Source organism: Pygoscelis adeliae, unplaced genomic scaffold (assembly GCF_000699105.1).
Source record: "Pygoscelis adeliae isolate BGI_AS28 unplaced genomic scaffold, ASM69910v1 Scaffold142, whole genome shotgun sequence".
Classification (NCBI taxonomy): Eukaryota; Metazoa; Chordata; class Aves; order Sphenisciformes; family Spheniscidae; genus Pygoscelis; species Pygoscelis adeliae.
Window position 1 is genome coordinate 90,903 of NW_008824247.1, and position 22,589 is coordinate 113,491.

General features: G+C 39.4%; 1 long non-coding RNA gene across 1 annotated transcript; it reads left to right on the top strand.

Annotated features, from left to right (window-relative positions):
* The first annotated feature begins 14,597 nt into the window (after positions 1–14,597).
* LOC103926394 lies at positions 14,598–20,318 on the top strand. Its single transcript, XR_664078.1, has 3 exons — positions 14,598–14,677; positions 18,953–19,069; positions 19,346–20,318. It is a non-coding gene; the product is annotated as an uncharacterized LOC103926394 (long non-coding RNA).
* The last annotated feature ends 2,271 nt before the right edge of the window (positions 20,319–22,589 follow it).

Here is a 22,589-nt window from a genome sequence, read left to right on the forward strand (position 1 = left end):
GATTTTAAATGCATGGAAACAAGCCCTCAATGTGTTCGTTTTCAGTGGGATAGATTTAATAGGTCTTTTCCATCTTGAACTTCCTTAAGCTACTATGAAAATTAATATAATTGAAATTTGGACATATTCATATTAATGACCTCAGCCTGACTTCTAAAAGCAGTGAGAGATGGGTTTCTTCAGAAAAGCAGTTTAGAACAGCAACCCTTTTTTTCCTAATTGAAGGAACTATTCAGAAAAGTTTAAGTTCAGATATAAGCATGGCATGCTTACAGGTAAAACCATTTTAAAAAACTGCTTTCATACAATGATTATTTTATATCCAAATCACAGTAAAAGAAAAAATCATCTTTGTAAATGTGGGTAAAAACTTACTGATTTGTATGTAGTCCCTCGAGTAGAGGACAAAATGCTCATAATAAGAGATATGAGAGTCAAAAGCAACTTAACTGTGTTACTGCATACACGTGTTGATAAGGTTTTTCCATTTGTATTGGTGAATGGTTTGTCTAGAGCTTCTATTGTTCCTAGTTTTACTAGTGTGCTTTTATATCTTAATTTCTGTAGAGTAAAGCATAGCTGTATAATTTGATTGAATTTACATGCTAACTGTATGCAGGACGTTAAGTGCTTGACTTGAAAGAAGCGCAGTGAGAATAAAGATACTGTCCTTGCCTTTAATTTCTCAGTAAACGAAATTATGTAGAACCTTGAACAGGAGTAAGTGTGAAGGGTCCTGTATGTAAATTGAAAAAAGATGGGGGAGGGGGAATAAAGTAACATAATAAAAATGGGAGAAATGTGGTTTAATTTTATATCTACAGCAGATTCACAAAAATAACTTTAAAGCTTGTTATACGTGAAAACCACAAACTAACTGATTTTTAATGGAAAAGATGTAAATACCGGTTACATTAATGTGTTGGATTTTTTGAACTTGAGTTTAGTGTTGTGCAGATGGCCAAGGAATATCAGAAAAACTGAAATGAATTAATGTTCTAAAAAATTTTAATATTCATGGACATAGGGTGGGGTCACTGCAGTTGGATATGTTTCTTCTATGTTGTTGTTATGAAATTGTTCTGTAGGACTTGATTTTTGTGGCTGAATACAGCAACTGTATACAGCGTACACACCTCATGTTGTCGTAAGTATGAATCAGCTGATTTTAAGATTGTTAGCCTCTCATCAAACCAGTGAAAATCCAGTCTTACACCTATGTGTCTTAGCCAGAGAAGCACCAAACAGAAGATGGTATAAAGGAAAATAAAATAGCGAATATTTGTAAGTAATTATGGGATAGGATCAAGGTATTTTCATTAGTTTTTTGCCTTAATTTCACTGTAATCAGTTTTTTATTTATGTGAAAAGGGAAGTAATTTTATTCTCTGAATATTTGAAAGAAAAAAAACCCCACCAAAACAAAACACCCCTCCCCCAAAAACCAAAACAATCCCAGTGTCTAAACCCACCCTCCCAAGCAAAACAGGTTTTCCCTCTTTAAATAACCACATATTCTTAAGAAAGTTGGAAGGGGAAATGTAATAAATCTAAAAAGATGTAAAAACCACAAGGATTTATTGTAATTCTTTTTGCAGCTGTTTGCTCTTGGTGTTTTGGGCATTTTAATGTGTTTCTTTTTTAAAAAGCTCCATTACTGTTCATTATTTGCTGTAAAAGGATTTATTCTGCAGTGCTGTTACTAAGCTTTTGATATTTTTACCTAGTGAAAATTGCAGGAAAAACCCCTGCATAAACCAGCTATCGCAGTACTGTAGAATGCAGTCTTTGAACTGCCAGGTGAAGTGGTCTTTCAAGCTGCTTACAAATGTTTTAAATATTTGTATGCTAATGGGAAGTTTGAAATCTTTGTGTGCATATTTAAAATAATTCAATACATGCATTGCAGTAGATATGAATAGCCCTTTGCCCTCCTTGCTGCTTGGTCCTGCTTCCTGTTTGCTTTGTGCCACCCTTGCATCTCTGTGCCCATGCAGTGAGCAGGGTAAAAGAAACCCGGTGAAAATGATTGATTCTGCTCATTTCAGTGTGGAAGGAAAGAACAGCACGGAGTGGGCAGTAGAGCAAGACTCTCCATAACTGTGTGGACATAAGTTAGTTTGTGCTATACCTACATGCCACATAGAGAATGTAGTTTTATATATGTTCTCATTAGGTGAGTTTGGATGACTTTTCAGTACTTCTAAGAAATACATAGCTTAGAACAAATAGGTAAGAAGTATGTTGAGGGCTTTAGATGTCTGAATAGCACGGTTATGTTTTACATTCTTGGTGATAGTTGGCCCGAGTATTTTAAGTAATGAAGAAGAAAAGGTACTCTAAAATGTTGAGCCAAATTATATGTGAGCTTGATCTGTCTGTTCACTTTCTGCAGTTGCCAAGAAGGTTACATGCAAGCCATTAAAATATGGAAAATAGCGTTCTTCATGATTTCTCCAGGAAAGATGATATACACAGTTGCTTTAGAGAAGCAAGACTATTCACATGTACTTTTTCTTGGAAGAAAATATGTAAACTGCTATTACAAAGATGGGAAATACTGTCTTTTAAAAAGCTGACATTCTTCATTCTTTGATGCAATAGCACTCCATTGTTCCATATATTATGGTCCACTTTTAAGGGACAGAGCATGTGAAAGGTAAGCTGCAGCTCCAGTTTTAATCAACTTCAAATCAAAAGCCTTTTCCAGAAGGCACAGAAGGAAAACTTTAATAATGAAACAGTAGTTCATCTTCAGTTTTGTTCCAATGTGGAACACCGTGCTTCTAGAACTTCCAGCATTGTATCAGTAGCAGTTCCACATCTGACATTTTCAGAAGCAGAGCTGTGCCAAATAATACAAATAAAGTTTCTGCCTTAGTGTGTGAAGAATGCAATTTCAAAAACTTGAGTGTTCAGAGTTTTGAAAGAAAATGTATGAAATAATTGTCATTTATTGAATTACTGGTTTAAAAGTGAAAATTATGTCAACTTGGCAATTGGGGTGGCTATGCTTTAAGAACCATTTTGATATATGTGCCAGTTTATCGTTGCCATGTTATGCTTGTGTAGTTTTTGTAATACCACTTAATGCATGTTCAGCATCATTCTTGCATCACAGTTGTGTACAGTTTCATATTTTATTCACACTGCTGAATGCAAATGTCTGTAGAAGGGGGGTACTAGAGCATTTGTTTAGTGTTATGGAACTTGTTTAGGAGGGTTTTTCATTGCTAAGCTTGCTTTCTGTTTTGTGTTCACTGTGTGTGTTTTGTGCAAAATATGCTTTTTCTATTGTATATGGGGAAAAAGTAGCAAGTCATGATGACATGTTTATTAGGAAAGTAAATGGAAGTCCTGGATGCCTCTTACTGCTTCTAAAATGACAGCTGGCTCAGGAGAAAAAAATCATTTGGTATACTTTCATGCATGATTGCATCTAGATTTTTTCCTGCTTATGGCCCACTTCAAAAAAAAAATTAAAGATAAAAAAATTTGAGTTTAGTTTCCATAGATAATCTGGTTTTAATCGCAAGCATGTGTACAAGGCAGTAAATTAATCACAAATGACTTGATGTTTGCTCTGAATAGTACTGTGACTCCCCAAGTTGTATTAAACATTAAAAAAAAAATTTGAGTTTCATCATTTTTAAAGTGAAACTTTAAAAATTGTATTGAGTGAGAGTAAGCCAGTCCAGTGGGGAGTGGGGGAAAGTACAAATCTGTGGAGAAATTGTGCTCTTGTTTTGAGTTGTATTATGTTACTGGACATGCATTTTTTTATTCTTTAAATTGGGACCATTGTGTGAAACTGTTTTAAAGTCTTAATAAGAAATGTATTTTGTCTTATTTTACCGAGTTATATGTATTAATTGTTAGCATCTTAAAAACAGAATTGGTTAGATTAGGCACATGTACTTTACTGGAGATGATGGCACGTAGTATGAATATCAGAAATAGGATAATTCAAGTGATGGTAGTTACTGAAGACTGGTAATACGTTGTGCCTTTAAGCCTATTTGGATAAAAGCTGATCTTGAGCATTATTCTTACTACCTTTGAAATGAATTCTTTCATATATCTTTTTCTTCTTCCAGTTAACCGTAAACCTGAATTTCCCAGGTGTCTGACATTTTTGGGAAATAAATACTGATTTTAAAACTCTGTGCCCAGAACCTTGATACTACGTTTGCGTTTCTGCTTTCTTGCCGTAGTAGTCACAGAAGTACTCCCAGGTTTGAAAGTGTTCATCTAGGTTTTTGGGGGAGGGTAAGGGTTTGATTATTGTATGTTACTTAATTCTTGAGGCCTCAGGTGGCAAAACTGGTAAGGTAGAATCTTCTTCATATTATTGTTTAAAAAAAAAAAAAAATCGTTTAAAAATCTGGTATCTTCAAAACTGCCCAGTGTCAAGGAAGCTGAATGGCGTATCTTTAAGGAAGGTGGAAAAATTTTATTTTACTAGAGGTCTTACATATTTATGAAATATTTGAGCTCTAAATCTTTCACTGGTCTGACATCGAGGACATTGTGACTCAACCCTAACCTTCCGTTAGTATTACGGTGAAAATTCTGCAAGCTTCTGCAAAGCTTTAGAAGTGATGTGAGGACGTAATGTGACATACTGATTATAGGGTTGGGCCAAATCATTCATCTTTGAAGATTGTCACTGGCCTGCTCTGGGTATCCTTATCCATTCCATTTAGGACTTTGTTTCCTATTCTGTATTCCAGGTTTTCTTTTATTGTAAAAGGCTTTAACTTTTCCTGATGACGTGGAAGAGATGAGCTGTATAAAACTTTATTTGGGGGTTGTAATACTAAACTTGATGGAAATGGGTTAAAGGAAAGAATCGGATGTCAGATGCGTGGTAAAAAGAGTTCTTTATATGATTTGGCACGTCATTACGTACCTCTCCGTATGTTTTGTTAGTATATGAATATCATGTATATATTCTTAACCTGTTGTGTCATTAAAAAGGATTTATGGCTCTTCCTGAGGGGAAAAAAAAAAGACTTCATTCTGGATTAATTTAATTTTAAAGTTTCTCTTTTGTGTAAATCAATATACAATAATTAAGTGACAGAATACATGAGAACTTAAAAAAATTGATAGGTACCCTTTCTTGACTCATAGGCGTGTGGAAATACTAACATGGAAAAGTAAAAGTAGATAAGTGCTCTTCATGGATTTATAGATGGGGAGATAGAAATGTGGAAAAGCATGAAGATGTGGTTTGACCTCATCTTTCAGTTTGTTTCTTCTAAATATTTGGAAGCTACCATAGAACTAAAAACCCCAAATATGACTCTTGATAAACTTCGTCTAAAATTCTTAAATATTGTTTCAGAGTTCTGCTATAAATGAAACTAGTTCAGTGTAAACATGCAAATAAAATACATGCTTTAATGGACAAAATAAGTCTGAAAGCCTGTGTTTCATTAAGATATGGAGAAGAGTAATGTTATTGGGGAGTTGGCTGTATTTTCTCATATTTTTAGGTTTTGTCTACATAACCTTAGAGGTGGAACTTTATTAAGGCTAAATATACAAGACAAAATTGTGCTGGGAAAGGACTGAAGTTCAAATATGTATAACAATGTACCGATGCTTCCAATAGAGATGAGTTTAGAGAGCTCCTGCTTAAAAACAAATGCTGCCCAAATCTGGTCCTGCTTTTATTGCAGGAAAATGTCCTCTTTGCCTTGATCGTGACAAAACAAGAATAGGACTATCAGGATTTAAGTTTGTGAAGAATATAATTTATCTTGCCACAGTGATAAATCTGAGTAGTTGAACAGTCAGCACCTGAGGTAGCTTGTCTGCTGATTGGGTACGTGTACAGCTACACGACTGTCATAACCTTCCCAGGACTTTGAATACGGTAGTGCCGGTTGTTTCAGCAGTTGCTTCACCTGCCTCAGTTAATGAAGTTCCTTTATGGCTACAAGGATGCTTTTCAAAGTCTTCATCTCTTCTGCTTAGCAAATACTAGTTGCACAGTGGCAGCTACTGCAGTTGGGGGTTGAGGGTGGTATAGTCATGGAGCACTTAAATCAGCATTTGCTCTTGCCGGCTACAGTTGTCTTAGTTTACACCTCTTCAGTCATTGCAGTGCGCTTCCAAATGTTACCTTTCATGAATTACAAATCTGGTATTCTCAATGAGGTATCAATCTGAGCAAGTTTCAGTAGAGACTTAATAAATATATACAAATTAAAAAAAAAAAACAACCGGGTTACACTTGTACTGTCAACAACACAAATTCCTTTGATATGAATCTGTTGGATGATTATTTCAGTCCGATTCCCTAATTTTGTAATAAAGATGCGGAGACCTGGTTCTATCTCCAGGTGCTGAGGTTCATCTTTAAACTATTTGGATATCTGCGTTTATTTTAGTTTTCACAGTGTGGTGTAAACTAGAATCACTCAAAATTTGTGCATAAATATACCCTGTCAGAGCATACTCAGCAATCAGATGCTGACCAGATGCGAGATTTTGCGGAGCTCAGAATGAAAGTAAGTTGACTGAAATAGGTTTTTAAATAAGATCGAAATAAAGTTACGAGAAGGCAAGAACAAGGTTGAGCAGAATAGGAGAGCAAACTCTGAGCTCTTTGAGGACGGTCTGTAAAAAGTAGTGGAAGAATCTGATCACAGATAAATGTTCTGTTAACCTTTCAAAGAAATTGATTCATCAGTATGCAGAACTTCGGTTTGAAACGCGGACTTCATTGGAGAAGCTGCTGCTTGCTTATGTGGAGTTTCTTTTTCAAGACATAGCAAATAGTTTGTAGTGTCTTAGAATGGACGTTTTTCCCTTATGTACATCAAAAGTCACAAACAGGTAACTGAAGTAACAACTTTTATGTTCTAGTCTGTGTTCATAACCATTTTCTCATTAATGTGTTATTTACAAATTTGTCACCTGACATAATTTTGATAACTTATTTTTAAATGTATATTTTTAATGTGAGAATTATAGTATGAGCTTGCATCTTGAAATCTGAAAGAACAACGATGAAAAACAGTGCCAACAGTCAACCTCTGATTCGAAATATTTTAGTCTTGAATATGGTGCCAACTGTGACTGCCTTTGTATAGAAGATGATAACAAAAGGAAGTTCCCTATTTCTTACCATGTGGTGTTGGCTTAGTCCTGTGCAAATGTGGTTTCATCATTAAGGCCTTTGTTGTTCTCGAGAAGAAAGTTGTAGCCAACTGGAATGTCTTTTAAGGGGGGTAGGTAGCGGAAGGGTTCATTTTAATGGTATTCCTAACATACACTGAGATGCCTGATAGTTAAATCTGTTATTCAAAGTTGAAATTATTCCTAATGTTGTGCTTTTTGGTCCTCTTCATTACACGTTAGCAGGTGCTTCCTTAGCTCAACGTATATGAGAGCTGAGGCTTAATGCTTTTTTTTAATGTTTGATATTCACTTAGAAAGCTATTTCACTTTGGGTAGCAACAATAACTTTATCTTAAGGTAGTAGCCACTTCTACTAAAATAAGGAAAGTAAAATGGTAATAGAAAGTTGAGGTAAATCTTAGTGTAGCATCAGCAATATGTCCAATTGTGCAAGTAAAGGACAAAAAGCCAAGTCCGAGTCCCAGCTTGCCAGACAATGAAGCTTGTACAACAGTAGCAAGTAGGGAATCTCTCCTTTTCAGTTTTATGTGGTTGAGTTCACTGCGTGTTTTGCCTTAAAAATTTTCACAGGTTCCTTGGTGGTGGTATGCACAACTTTTAGCCCAGGTCTGAACAGTAATCTGTTTAGACTGGCCAAGCACAGGCTTGGTTTGTTGCAAGGACTAGTTATGTCATATTGAAAAAGATCTGTAAATACCTTCATCTCTACAAAACACAAGTTTTCATGAGAAATGGTACCTTTATTCAACATTGCTTTGTGTTTTTTTCATCAGCAGGTAAGTCTTTATGTCAGTGGACCAATATATGATAAAACATTTGCAGGATACCTTGCAGTTTGTAATGCTGTTCTGTTGTCTTTGTCTTGAAATACGGATTCCATTTCCTGTGTATTTCAAATCTAATGTAAGATTTTCTTTTTTCTACCAAATATGGCTTTATTATGGTGGAAGCTAGAAGTTGGTGTTCTGTATTTGTCATGAAGTAGTCAGAGATAAAAATTGCCACCCAGCAGTTAGCATAGGAAGGAAATTACTTAATTGCATAATAAATTACCAAATCTTTTGACAGGACCAGAGGCAATGGGCACAAACTGAAACACAGGAGGTTTCCTCTGAAATCAGGAAACACATTTTTACTGTGAGAGTGACCGAGCACTGGCACAGGTTGCCCAGAGAGGTTGTGGAGTCTCCGTCCTTGGAGATACCAAAAGCTGTCTGGACCCAGTCCTGGGCAGCCAGCTCTAGGTGGCCCTGCTTGAGCAAGGGGGGATTGGACCAGATGATCTCTAGAGGTCCCTTCCAATATTAATCCTTCTGTGATTCTGTCATCTAAATAAAGCTTTGACTTTATTGAACTTTATATGAATTAACATTAAAAGCCTATTACATGCTTAGGTATTTGAATGGTTCCTTAGTAGGTGTCATTTCAATATAGATGTATGTAATGCTTAGTATTGTTAAATTTTACATTTTCAAATGAAGCACTTCAAAGATGAAAGCTCTTTGAGTGACTCTTGAGTTGTTGCTCTTTATAAGGACGGTGCGACCACAGCTTGCCCTGCCCTTTCCCCCCAGCACAGTCTTATGGCTTCAGAGATTTTAGCCCCACAAAGATAATCAATTCTGCTGTCATTATTTTGGAAGACGAGGTTAGGACACTGGCCTAACTTGGCACCTGCTGCAAAAATGACAGGTAAGGAATCCTACAGGAGGGAATGGGGAGTGTTGTATGAAGTTGTGTAAAGCGGCATTGCTAACACTTCAGAAGTAAATGCACTGTGTTATCAGTGAGTTTCACAATTCCTTAGCAATGCTGGTTTTTTAAATTAGAGAAAGTTGGGTTATGCACAATCTAGGACGTTTCCCTTGAAACTAGATTCCCCCCTAGTTTTTGGAAGATCCAAAATATCCTCAAACTAGTGAGGTCATCACATCTCAACTATATATAAGTATTTTGCTATAATACAAAGTTTATGCTGATTTTCTGTAGTCTTAAAACTATAAAGTCTGAGAAAACTCTTAGGCTAGACATGTTTTTGCTACTTTAAAACAATTTAAATTATTTTGAAATCAAGCTAAATTGATACAAATGTCTCTAAAATTTTCTTAGTGGTTCTGTCATCTCAGATTGCATAATTGTAAACTTGTTTGCACAGCATGTAGCACAATGATGTCCTGACTTCTGTTAAAGTAGTAGAGCAGTACTGATACTACTTAACTGTAGGCTAGCTGTGCTGGTTTAACTATAATATCTAGTTTACAGCAAACTTCTAAATTTGTTTCAAACTCTGTATGTAAACAAGCCATAAGTTTCTGTGATAGGTGAAATCACTCAGAATTTCTAGAACCTGACATAAAACAAGCTCATGAAGTTTTAACTAACTTCCAATGCTGAGTGATGCAATGGTTTCAGACACTTTTGATATGTCAGGTTTCTTAAGTTCTCTTGTTAATTGGTGAAGTCACATTTATACATCATTACTTCTAGGTGAAAGAGATGATGAGGGTTAAAGGTTATTCCCTTGCTCCTTCAACATTTTTGTACTTCTTAGCTGTTCATGGTAAGGTAAAGTATCACAAAATGCTCAGGAACTTTGCATCCATGTAAAAGGGCACGTGAGTCTGAATGGAGAAAATGATACTGTTACCTGGATGTTTTTCCAGGCTGCTCAGCATGAACACAATCATTGACAATAGAAATCAGAACATCTGAAGACATTTCTGCTGCATTAATGACAACATACGTAGAATGGATAATTATGAAAATCACTGTCTGATTAGCCAGCTATTCTGGTGCTGCAGATTCCTCAACTGGACATGGGAATGTTAGTGAGCGATATAGGGGAGGGGGCTGTATTCAAAAATACAGGATTGAGTTGCTATTTCGTATAGGATTATTTTAATGACTTTGTATAACCACAGCCTCACAGTTCACAAAATTTTGCAAAAATATAATGTATGTATTTATATATAAAATATATATAAAAACATAACACTTTAATTATACTGTGCAATAGAAGCCTGAGTGACATTAAGAAACTAGAGACTTCATTCCCTTCTACTGATCAAATCCAAACTTCTTTGAAATTGTAGAGAATCTTTTTTACAAAAAAAAAAGGATCCTCCTTCTGTATTAAATGCACGGTCTTACATCTAGGAACATAATGACTCGCAAATGAACAATTTTAATTAAATTTACAAAGTACTTATAAATTTCAGTATCTTCAAATTCAGACCTTGCTTAAGCTGCACAGATGAAATCTTTGTCCTTTCTGTTTAAATCTTTTCAGACATGCTTATCATTCCCCAAATACTGAAGAAATAGTTTAACTTCTGTATGAGTGAAGTTTCGCAATCCAGGCAGAACAAAAAAAATAAATGTTCTTTGATCATAGTATTGTCACTGGTACGGGTTTGTTACCTAGTCACTAGTAACTGCCACCATTTTTTCTTTTTTGAAATCTGATTCCAGAAGAGGAATATTACTACATTCACATTCCTCATTCCATGTGAGGTGCTAACTTCAGATACACTATACCTTAGAAACTGAAAACTGAAAGAGATGTAAAATGTTTTTAATAGTCTTGTCAAGGAAATTGAATACCTTGCTGGCTCAGTTCAAGTAGTATTTGCTCTTTTGTTTCTAGGAACTTAATTTTCCTTTTGAGCCTTAATTTGGTAATGTTCACTTTTTCCTTTAAATACTTACTTGCTTCTAGCTGTCTGCAAGTATATGCTCTTACGGAAAGAATTTGGGGAACATAAGATTGGGACAGGTTATGATGCAGTTTGTCTCCTGTAATCACTGGCAGCCATGCAGTGATGCCAGGGTGACAACTGATTTACTCTCTGATGGTTTTTTTGTTGCAAATGTGTGCTTTTGTCCTCAGCAGAGGCTACTCATGATAAGGAGAGCGGGTTTGGCCAGACGTGAGTAAAAACTAAGAGAAGAATGGGGAGGAAAAGATTGCTTGACCATTTAAAAATGTCTAGCACTGTATCTTCTGTTAGTATATCAGCAGCCAACATTTTTATCTGTTACCTTTTGATAGGTAAACCTGAACAAATGCAAACATGAACACAGCTCTGCGGATCATCTCGGGTTCCCTTTGGAAACCCCAAATAAATGGCCACAAGGGATTGTGTGTTTTCCTGAGAACAGCTCGGCATTGGAGTGCTTCCTTTCTGTGTGATGGATAGTGGCTTTGCTACTCTCAGAATGATACCTATGCCTGCTGGTGCAAAATGTCGTATGGTCCACTTCAGTGGAAGTCAAAATTTACCCATGCTGCTGTTCTGTGTTGCTAGGTAATTTTTAAAGTAGACTTAAAATAAAGGGGGAAATGGCGGGAAATATAGGGGGGAAGCTCTTTGTTACAGTAGCCACCAAAAATCCTGTTAAATAAAAACAACAACAACCTTTTCTGTCGGTCAAGCCAGTGAAGCTGCATAGCATCAGTGTGCAAGGTAAATGTAAAATGTCCTTCAGTGTTGTAGATTGTCGTGGCTGTTTCTGCTTGGTATGCTGCTGTGGCAGCTTGGAGCTTGTCTCACATCACGATTCAGTATTGGAAGACGGTAGTGGAGAGTACTCTGTTAAGCTGAATACGTGTTACTTGAGGTAGGTTGTACCGAGGAGCTGGTTTTCAATTTTCCTTGATAATGAATGGCACAATATATGCACAGTATCGCTCAGTTTGTGTGTGATGTATCTGTTCTCTTCAGAATAGGCATGTTTATCGTGCTGTTAGCCTTTTAGAGTAGTTCAGATTCATTTCGCTTGGCACCATACCCACTTTGAGCTTTAATTTAAAGAAAAGCTTTATCATATGAATTAAGATGATTCAGAGTGTTACTTTAAAAATAACTATTTGCTGTGCTCCTGCTCGCTCTTACAAATCCCTTTTCTCAGCACTAGCTGCCAGGACACGTTCAGGTCTAACAAAGTAATTACTGTTAATCATAAAGTCTCTTACATGGGGTAGAGGTTGAAATGATCGTAATTTCCTGTAGAGAGAGAATCCTGAAGAAGTAGTGCAGAGGCAGAGACATACTGTTTAAAAAAAAAAATAAAAAATTAAACCCACACACTATATAATCACTTTGTAAGTATTTGAGTTATGGTAAATGATCAATTTGTAACACTACCATATGGTCTTACTGGCTGGTTTTAGGGGTTGTCTTCAAAAACATACCAGATTTATTTGGCTACAGTTTTGTCACTAGTATCTACTAGTTGCCAAGAATCTGGCTCACTGCTTTCTCCTCAGTAAATCTGGGTGGCCAAGAAGGAGAAGGTAACACACGCTGGCTCTTACGATAACTGGAGAGACTGTGTTGGGCCTTTGGAGGACTTAGCCTTCCTGTTTGTAGACGGGAAGACAGGAAGAAAAGCCTAATTATTATGTTTTTTTCATAATATTAAAATACACACTGAAAGATGTGCAGTTTGTAGCTTCCCTTTAAGATGGGTACATACTTATCAATAGCTGGATTAGTTTGACCATGTGGAGGTAATGTCCCAGGACACTAATATTTGTCCAGATGACAATTCCAGCCTGGTCCCCGAGGCTGACAGTCATCAGTTGTGTTTGACCTGCTAAATGATTTTAATACTAGCACTTGCATAATTATAGCTCTAGTTATAAAGGGTTAGTGGGCTGTGCTCTGTCATACCTGCTTTAGGAAGAAAGTATCCATCTTCCTGAATGTCTGTGTTATGGAATAGGTAACAGAACTTTTGAAACTTGATATATAGCAAGCTGCACCGGGGGGGATTGAGGAATTAACAGCACTTTTTATAGGACTCAGACATTAAATTGTGCCAACTTTGAAATGGTATTTATTCTGAGCTGCTAGCCTCAGCTGTTTTTCAGCTGTACCTGATAAGGTAAATGTTACCTTTATTGTATATGTTTGTGGTTGTGTGTTGTAATTTGCAGATATGTCACTTCTGAGTTGCTTTTTGGGGCTGTTCCTGAAGTGAAGCTAGCCTGAAAGGTGCAACTTGTGTGTGGCTTTCCAGAGTAATTCTTTCTGTAACAAATATTTGCAGGGTGTGCTAAGTTTTCTGATCATCAAACAGGACCTCAGGATGTTGGTAAATTGTTTTCAGAAGTCTTTATCTGTGAGCATACAGAGTTCTTCATCCCCTTGTGTTGCTGTAATCGGGGACTTTCCAGGCAGACTTCTTCTATTCAGAGATTTCTTTAGGGCTCCTTGGCTCTGCAACATGTTTCTATGTCTGCTTTCCCAGCCTGAATAATGGATTATGTTAAACCTATCAAACATTGCAGTACTCGCATGTTATTTTAAATCAGGCATTTGTGGAGAAGAGGTGATTTTGGGGGGGGTGGAGGGGGAGGGGAGTGTGTGCGTATGGGTGAGAGCTGTTTTGAAGCCTGAATGACTAGGGCAGGGAGCTGTTGCATTTTAAACACTTTGGGTAATTATTTTGCGTGTGGACTCTGGAAGAAGACACACAGAGTTCAGGATGAATGCTCTTAGTAATGCTTTCAATTATTATTTAGGCCTTTCTAAATATAATTATAATTTTAATTATGAATTAATAATTGGAACAGGAATAAAATTATACTCTGACTTGCTGTTTGTTCTTCCAACTGCACTTACTGCAAATGCAAGCAGATCTATTGCAGAAGTTTTGAAATTACAAAAGTCTTAAACTGTTGCATCAATTTCTAATGCTTTTAGTATTAAAATATATTTTAATGAGACTTGTATGCAGTTCTGTTCTGAGATGTTGTTATAAAGTAGGACAATATTTTACTCCAGTTCAGTTGTATTATTTTCATATATAGCTTTGCCCCTTTAAAGCATCTGTTAAGTGTCTGTATCGCAGCAGGCTGCAGAACAGGGAGGAGACTGTATTTCTGGTTCCGTACCCTCAGTACAGCTACAGTGAGAGCAGTTAGTTCTCCAATTTCATTAATAACTGTGTTGTGTGCAGGGATCCTAATTATTGTAGTGGCAGTAATATGAGAAGGTTGAAATGTCACTTTGGCCACGTGCATTGGCAGGCCTAGAAGAAGACAGTGTTGTGTTTGATACGTGTGTTTTAAAAACCCTCCAAAGAGAAATTACTTAGGGCTCTTTGGAGCGGAACTGCACCTAATCCAAGCAGAAGTATGAAAATCTAGGAACTTGTTAATGTTCTTGGAACAGCTGTTTTTTAAGTGCTGAGGTAGTAAAATTAAATTTAAAATCTTTAGAGAAGTCTGTGTAGTAACAACTAACTGGTAAGAATGGGTAGAGAATAAATGGATTTTTTTTCTGGTAATGTGACATTTTACTACGGTTTATTTCTCCATATTACACTTACGGGTATTTGAAAAGAGATGCTACTGTATTTTCTAGTTTGTTTGAAGTGTTGCAGTTATTTACTGTCTCTTTATTTTTTAGGTTACTATTAAAATCTTAAAATGCAGATGAAGACTGGCTTGTGCAGAATCCTTCTGCTATCTTATGCATACAAAAGGGAAGCCTAAACCAAGTGTTAGTACGAGGTATGTATTAGGATATTTGGCTTTATTCAGCAATTACTGAAATTAGGAGCCCTCTTTTTGTTCACATTTGCGATTTGATGTAGAGTAGTTCTGCCCCTACACTTCAGCTGATACTTGCTTTCAGGTAATGTAATTCCTTGCATAATTCCTGTCATATGTTAACATGTTTTTAAAGGACTTGAAGTATATTTACACAGCCTCTTGCAGACAGCTCAAAATCTGGCTAGTCATAATGCGTCTTACATCCAAAACCCATAGTGCCACATTAATATGATGCCTTGTCTGAGCTACTGGATGTTATTGATACATTGCACTCAGAATCCAGTTTGTACGATCAACATTGTAGTTTCCGATTCCCTCCTCGGGATTAGCCAGTAGGCTTTGGTCTGGAAGGCTGTGGCCATGTACGCTGTAAAACCTGGGGTAGAGTTCATTTGCGTACACATAGGTATGTAGTGTCATCTACCCTGGGTGTTGGAAGCATCTCTGTAGGACTGACAGATACGAAGGTTTTAAAGGGAGATTTATGCAGCTTGGTTCAGTAGTTCTGGTAGTTCTGAAATTCCAAAATACCAGTTGCTTTTATAAAGTAAAAATCCACTGATGGAATTTGACTGAGATGTGCAAGTTCTACTGATGAAGCAAGAAGAATTTGGGTTAGTTCTCTCCGGTGTTCATTTGGCCTAGTAAATGTACTCAGAGTTGTCTCTATAGTTGTGTTAATAGTAAACAGAGAACTAGGTATCTATAGAACAAGATATATAGAGAGCTATTTATTAATGACATGTGAGAGATGTCCCTGCCCGTGGCAGGAGGGTTGGGCTAGATGATCTTCAAAGGTCCCTTCCAACCCAAACCATTCTGTGATCCTATAGTAGTAGTTGATATGATTTATTGCTAATTAGAGGGGTCCTTTTACTGATTTCCAAGTCAGCTGGTAAATTAAGTGTGGGAAGTAAGCAGTAAAACTTCAGAGACTTGCATGGGAAATATAAGCATAATGGGGTCCTTTGTCATTCTGTAAAAAGCATGGAAAGGGCAACATGAGAGAAGAAATCTTTCTGCAGTAATACAGCTCAAACTGTACTGTGAGTTATAACTAATACTGAAAAATTGCCCATGTGGTCTTTGATTTCCAAGACTGAAATAGTTCAAAATTTCTACCCAAGACAGGCAGAATCCTAGCATACTCTCCATGGAAGCTCTGTCTCCTTTTTTTTTTTCCCCTACCTTTTACCCTCTACCTGCTATGCCTTGTTGCATCCTTCACTTAGATAGCATTGCTTTGTAGAAGATTGTTCCAAAGAAAAAATTTTCTCTGTGCATGCTTCAGATGAAGAGTTGGAGCCCTGCCCCCCTCCCTAGTGTTCAGGTCACCTCAGTAAAGTGCTGTATGTCAGACAGTCTGGTAGTTACCGTTGCTACTGGAAATGACTTCTTTCCTGAGCCCTGCAGTGTGAACTCCCATCTCACGTCTGCAGCTGAAATTGGGGCAGGCTTTTCACAGAATCCCAGAATATCTGAGGTTGGAAGGGTGCTGTGGAGATCATATAATCCAACCCCCTGCTCAAAGCAGGATGTCAGGTAGAGCAGGTTGCCCAGGACTATGTCTGTTTGGGTTTGGTCTCCAAGGAATGGAGACTCCACAACCTCCCTGGGCAACCTGTACCAGAGCTCGGTCACCCTCAAAGTAAAAGTTTCTTGATGTTCAGAGGGAACCTCCCGTGTTCCAGTTTGTGCCCACTGCTTCTGGTCCTGTCCCTGGGCACCACTGGGAAGGCTGTGTCTCTGTCATCTTTATACCCTTATACCCTCTTGTTAGACGTTCATAAATATTTATAAGATTTCACCCTGCCTTCTCCAGGCTGAACAGTCTCAGCTCTTTCAGCCTTTTGTAACATGAAAGATGGTCCAGTCCCTCAGCTGTTTTCCATTCACTCTTGTACTGGGGAGCCCAACACAGGACACAACACTCCAGGTATCTCACCAGTGCCGAGTAGAGGGGAAGGATCATCTTTCTCCCATCTGCTGGCAACTTTCTTTGTAATGCAGTGCAGGATGCCATTGGCCGCCTTTGTGGCCAGGTCACATTCTTCGCTCATGGTGGTTCTTGGAGTTCACCAAGACCCCCAGGTCCTTATCTGCAAAGTTGCTTTCCAGCCAGTTGGCCTCCAGCCTGTCCTGGTGCCTGGGATTATTCCTCCCCAGGTGCAGGATTTGGCATTTCCCTCTGTTGAACTTTGAGATCCTGTGGGCCCATTTTTCCAGCCTGTTGAGGTCCCTCTGGATGGCAGCATGACCCTCTGGTGTATGAGCCACTCCTCTCAGCTTTGTATCGCCTGCAAACTTGCTGAGGGTGCGTTGTGTCATCCAGGTCGTAAATGAAGATGTTGGAAAAGGACTGGCCCCAGTACTGATGCCTGGGGTACTCTGCTACTTACTGGCCTCCAACTGGACTTTGTGCCATTGATCACAACCTTCTGGGCCCACCTGTTCAGCCAGTTTTCAGTCCACCTCATTGTCCACTTACCTAGCCTGTCCTTCATCTGCTTGTCAATGAAGACGATATGGCAGACAGTGTCAGAAACCTTCCTGAAATCAAGGAAGACAATATCCACTGCTCTCCCCATATCCACTGAACTGGTCACCTCATCATAGAGGCTATCAGATTAGGATCCTTAAGGATTTGCAAATGACCCCTTTGTAAATCCATGCTGACTACTCCCAGTTACCTTCTTGCCCTGCTTGGTCTGGTAATGGTTTCCGGGAATAGCTGGTCTGTCACGTTCCCAGGGCCTGTAGTTCTCTGGGTCCTCCTTCCTGCTCTTCTTGAAGATCGGAGTGACATTTGCTGTCCTCTAGTCCTCACACACCTCTCCCAATTGCCGTGCCCTTTCAGGGATAAGAGAGCGGCCTCACATACCATCAGCCAGCTCCGTCAGCGCTCGTGGCTGCCTCCCATCAGGCCCAACGCACTTAACTTGTGTCCAGTTTAAGTGTTCCTTAGCCTGGATGCTGTTACCTATTAGACATTGAAGGGGGGGCACTGAGGAGGTGGGAAAACTGATTTTCCCACAGGCCTTGTTTCGTGGTTTTGCCTTGCCCTTTAAGGAGTTCCCTCTTATTTTCTAGTTGTGGTAAAATCACAATAGAATCATAATACAATCACACAATAATGTGTAATATACACCAGGCCATGGAAATATGCAAGCTACAAGCATTTACTCAAAAAAATCTAAAAAAGACAATACAGTTAAAACTCTTTTATCAGAAAAATAATAGTAGTAACAGAAAAAACACTTCATTAATTTTTTCAAAGTTTGACTCGAGATTTTTCTATCTAGCTGACGTTTTGTCTTGACCATGTAGCTGTTGGGAATTCAGCCTTCTTGCTTGTCCTTATGTATCACACTGCCCCTGTGCAAAAGAGCCATTTGGGAGCCTCGGCGTTTGGCAGGTTTCCCAGGCGTCTCGGAATTTTTCTGTCCTCAACTTAGTTTCCTTCCTGTGAAGGGAAGTGCGGATGGCCAAGGTTCCTTGGAGATACAAGTGTTTCTTTGACTGGCTAAATAATGACTCCTTATCTCAGTGGAGCGATAAAATCCTTTCTCTCTTCCCATTATTCATTTGTGTGTGTGCACTTCACATTGCAGCGTGAACCTGGCTGACGAAGCCTAATGGCCTAATTAAATCGCGTTAAAAATTGAGGGACGATGAGATAAAAAAGAGTGGATTGCATTGTATTTGGGGTAGAGTGTGCAACAGCAAACTGAAAAAGTTGCAAAAGACTGTGAGAGCAAGCCGAATCAGTCACATAAGAAAAAGTTACACCTGCTCAGTTTGCTCTTCCTTAACTTGTTGCTGAGCAGCATTTTGTAGTTACGAGAGCTGGCCTCGGTGTGCCGTTGCATTCCCTTCTTCAACTCTGAAATACATTTGCATACAGTTCTACCAGAAAATGCGCTGGGCTCCAATTTAATTTGTAGTGAGGTCAAAATGTTCTGTCAGGCTGCCTGCTGCTGGGGTTCCTGAATAGTGGTAGAGAATTCCCGGTAACCTCCTGGAAGGGCTGGGTGGGAAAGCGTTAGCATTCCCCAGGTCTTTATCCAGCTGTACTTGCTAATGCATTGCTCTGTAGTCTGCTATTTGAATCTTGTTGTTTGCTGTACTTTGATTACAAAAGTACGTTTTCAAGGAAGTTATCACTTAAGTATCTCTTGTAACTCCTCAGCCTGAATCGTATTTATTTCCTGAAAATGTTCTCCATTGCATTAGGTTTCAGTGAAAACCGCTGGTGGCTATGCACCCTTGGAACTGAAGATGGCTTTCTGCTATACCGTGACTGTGTACAAAATGCTGCCTTTCAAGTTGGAATTACAAGGACCACCGCGGGTGAGAATATAATCGTGTTGTCACTCGTCAGAGCGCTTAACAGTGATTGTGATTCTTGTGATGTAATCTGGTTCCTTTGCGCTCCGTTATCAGTCTCTTTGTATTACTTTTGTGCTTAACAGGTGTTCTTTGTTTCTTCATTGCTCTCTATGCTCCTGGGCACAAGAATAATGCTGTTCATCTAGTAAAATAGTAACTAAATCTGTAGCACCTAGCTGAACGGGGGAGAGGGATGAATCGATTGCTCTCACTTAGCTGTTTTCTTTCTGCTTGTAGACAGGTCTGCCCTGTGAGGCCTGAGGGAATAGGGCTGTTTGAAATGGTGGGAAGGGGACCAGCATGGAGGTGGTGTGTCCCCCACCAGCACCCCGGATTGGAAAAGACCCATCAGAAGAGTCTGAATACGATGTCTGCTTGTGATGTTCAAGATGCCTTTTCCTGTATGAGGAGACGAGTTACAGCTTTTGTGACGTTACTGTCGTCAGCCTCCGGCAGAGGTGGTGGTACCTACCCAGTGTTAAGCAAAGTCGAGCATTTCACAGTGAAGCTGATGTTGGCCAACTTTGATGTGTAACTGAGGTCTTGACTCCCTTTTTATCTAGGCTGTTCTGGAAGCAGATTTTTTCCGGACCTCCAATACTAGTACTGGGAAATGGCGTTGCTAAAAGAATTGAAGTTTGTACACGCCAGAACAGGGATCAGAGTAAATGATATATTAGAAGGCTGCTCCTTGGTTAAATGATTGGTTTTGGACATAAAACAAGCCTTCGAGTTAAATGAAATGAGTAAGAAGGTATTTTCAAGCACTAAAATACGTGACAAAAGATAGGAAAGTGGTGGGGTTTATGTTTAAAGAAAAAACAACAGTGTGGATTGTGTTTAAGTTGCAGTAGAGTTTAAAAGAGCTCAGAAGTATTAGTTACCTAGAGAAATTGTATGAGCCAGCAACAGCTTAAAAGGACTGGAATGAAATGTTAACCAATGGGGAGATTAAAGCTGCAGCAAGATTTCACTGTCTGTGCAGTTGAGTTGGAAGTTATGATAAAAATGCCTGCTGTCCTAATGTAGCCCAATAAAAAGATGAAAAACCATGAATGAAATGAATAATGGAAGATGAATTTTGATGCGAAGAGATTTTAACATTGCACTGTAATATATCACCATGTTTTTGTGAGGGTTTCTCTATCTATTATAAAACTGTTTCAAACTGATCTATGAATAACAGGATGTTTATGTTCTATTTCCTGAAATCAACAAGGCAGTGAACATGAATTGAGGGCCGGACAGGAACCTCACCCAGTCCAAACAAGGCAAATGTGCAGTCCTGCAGTGGGTACCGAATTCACTTGATGCAGTTGTGCAGCCTGGGCACAGACTGGTTGCGAAGCAGCTTTGCAGAATCAGCTTTGCTGATGGGGTCATCCTGGGCTCCATTAGAAGAGCACAGCTGAGCAGGGGCAAGGAGAGCAATCCCTCCTCTCTGTTCAGCGCTTCCCAGACTGACCAGACAAGATATGTATGGGAAGAAGTCCAGTGGAGGCCCCCAAGATGATCAGGAGGTTAGAGCATAGGAGCCATGGGGATAGATGGTGGGGTTTGTTCAGTCTGGAAAACAGGAGGTCGGGGGGTAGGAAGTCTTCTCTTGAGCTGTGTAATGGAAGGGGATAGAGAAGATGGTCTATCTTAGCGGTGCAGAGTAACGAGGCAGTCTTGTATACTTTTCAGTGTATGCAAGTGTTGTGTCATACCGCTAATAAAAATAGTGCAAGTCAGTACTGTCCTGCTGTACTTAATTGGTCTCCCCACACTGTGGAACCACTGGGAGTTCCTGGTGACCCTTCTGTTTCAGGAAGGGTGAATGCAGGGGACCCAGACCAGGGGGTCATGTGGGGTGGTATCACTTGTGGTTTAGGGACCTTCATCCTACTGTTCACAGACGTACAAACTGTTGAATATTAAGACAGTGGAGGCGACAGATCTAGGAAAGCAAGGGAAATTTGAAATGCTTGCACATCTCCTGTGCAGACTTTCCCAGGCAGGACAGCACAACCAGCTTAGTAAAGCCTTCTTAAAAAAAAAAAAAAGCAAGCACAGCCTTTGCTGGCTGGGGCTCTGGCTGTTACGGTTTGTGGCAGGGATAGCAGCTTTTCTTCCATAATAGGGATGATGGTGTTCAGTGTAAGATGTACAGCTGCTGTAACGGGCCTAACTGGGCTTTTCTTCCCCAAATTCATACTCTCTCCACTTGGCTACTGAAAGTCTGTACAAGTAACAGCTGGAGGGAACGATGCTTCTTGTCCGAAAGTGAGGGGCTGTGATAAGGATCAAGAGGTCACTGCATGGGTAATGCTGTCCTCCAGCTTTGGAGCAGGCAGCGGTCTCCCTGGGTATCTGCTGTAACGGGCCTAACTGGGCTTTTCTTGCCCAAATTCATACTCTCTCCACTTGGCTACTGAAAGTCTGTACAAGTAACAGCTGGAGGGAACGATGCTTCTTGTCCGAAAGTGAGGGGCTGTGATAAGGATCAAGAGGTCACTGCATGGGTAATGCTGTCCTCCAGCTTTGGAGCAGGCAGCGGTCTCCCTGGGTATGGTGACAATGTCATCAGTTCCCACAGACATGGTTTTGGTTGTCTTAAAAGCCAGAGCTAAGCCCACCCTCGTTTTAAGGGTGACATGCGCGTGAGAGGAGCCAGGCAATGTTAAGGTCTGACCCATCTTCTATAAATGAGTCCATGCCAACAGTAACTAACCACAGAGGAGTTCCTTACAATTCAAATCGTGTAGGAACTACTACAGAAATTCTTGAAAAGAATTCGGTTGTAGCTATCCCACACAACAGCTGAGACTTTGCTGTGGATGAACAGTTGACTTGAAATCAAAAAGAACCATTCCAGAAGCTGAGGAATTTTAACCATGCTGCACCACTAGCTTAGAAAAATGTGGCCTTTATCCTTCCCTTAAAAGGTAAGACTCCGTCACACCTCCACGTTACAGAGGGCGACTCCAGCAAAACTGAAGACCCTGCGTGATACATTCGTATAGCAATGCTGTCTCAGCTCCCACGCTAACAACCTGCCACTGCTCTGAACGACTGACCTGAAGGAAAAAGATTTTACACTGGCTGTTTTCCAGTACTGTATGGGAAGGCAAATGGTGATAACAGAATTACCGCAGGTACAGACAGGCAGAACATTTTAGGATGGCCCTCAGGCACTCTGAGCAGTCCTAGCTGACTAAGATGGCAGCCAGTCTTCCATTTCAGACTGATCAAAAGACATCTCATTTTTGAAAAATGGGTGCAGAAAGCACAAAGGACCTGTGATAAAGTCAGCTGTGTTACCCACCAACCCTCAGTATCTGGGGAAGAAGCCAGGATCGCAAGTACTGATGATGTAGCAGTGAAACATAATGAATCCAAGCCTTCAGAACAATTTATTGCCATTGCAGTTTATAGTTACTGCAGCTGCTTTGCTTTGCCTTGCTGACAGATAGCGGCAAGAAGAAACTGAGCGAGTACT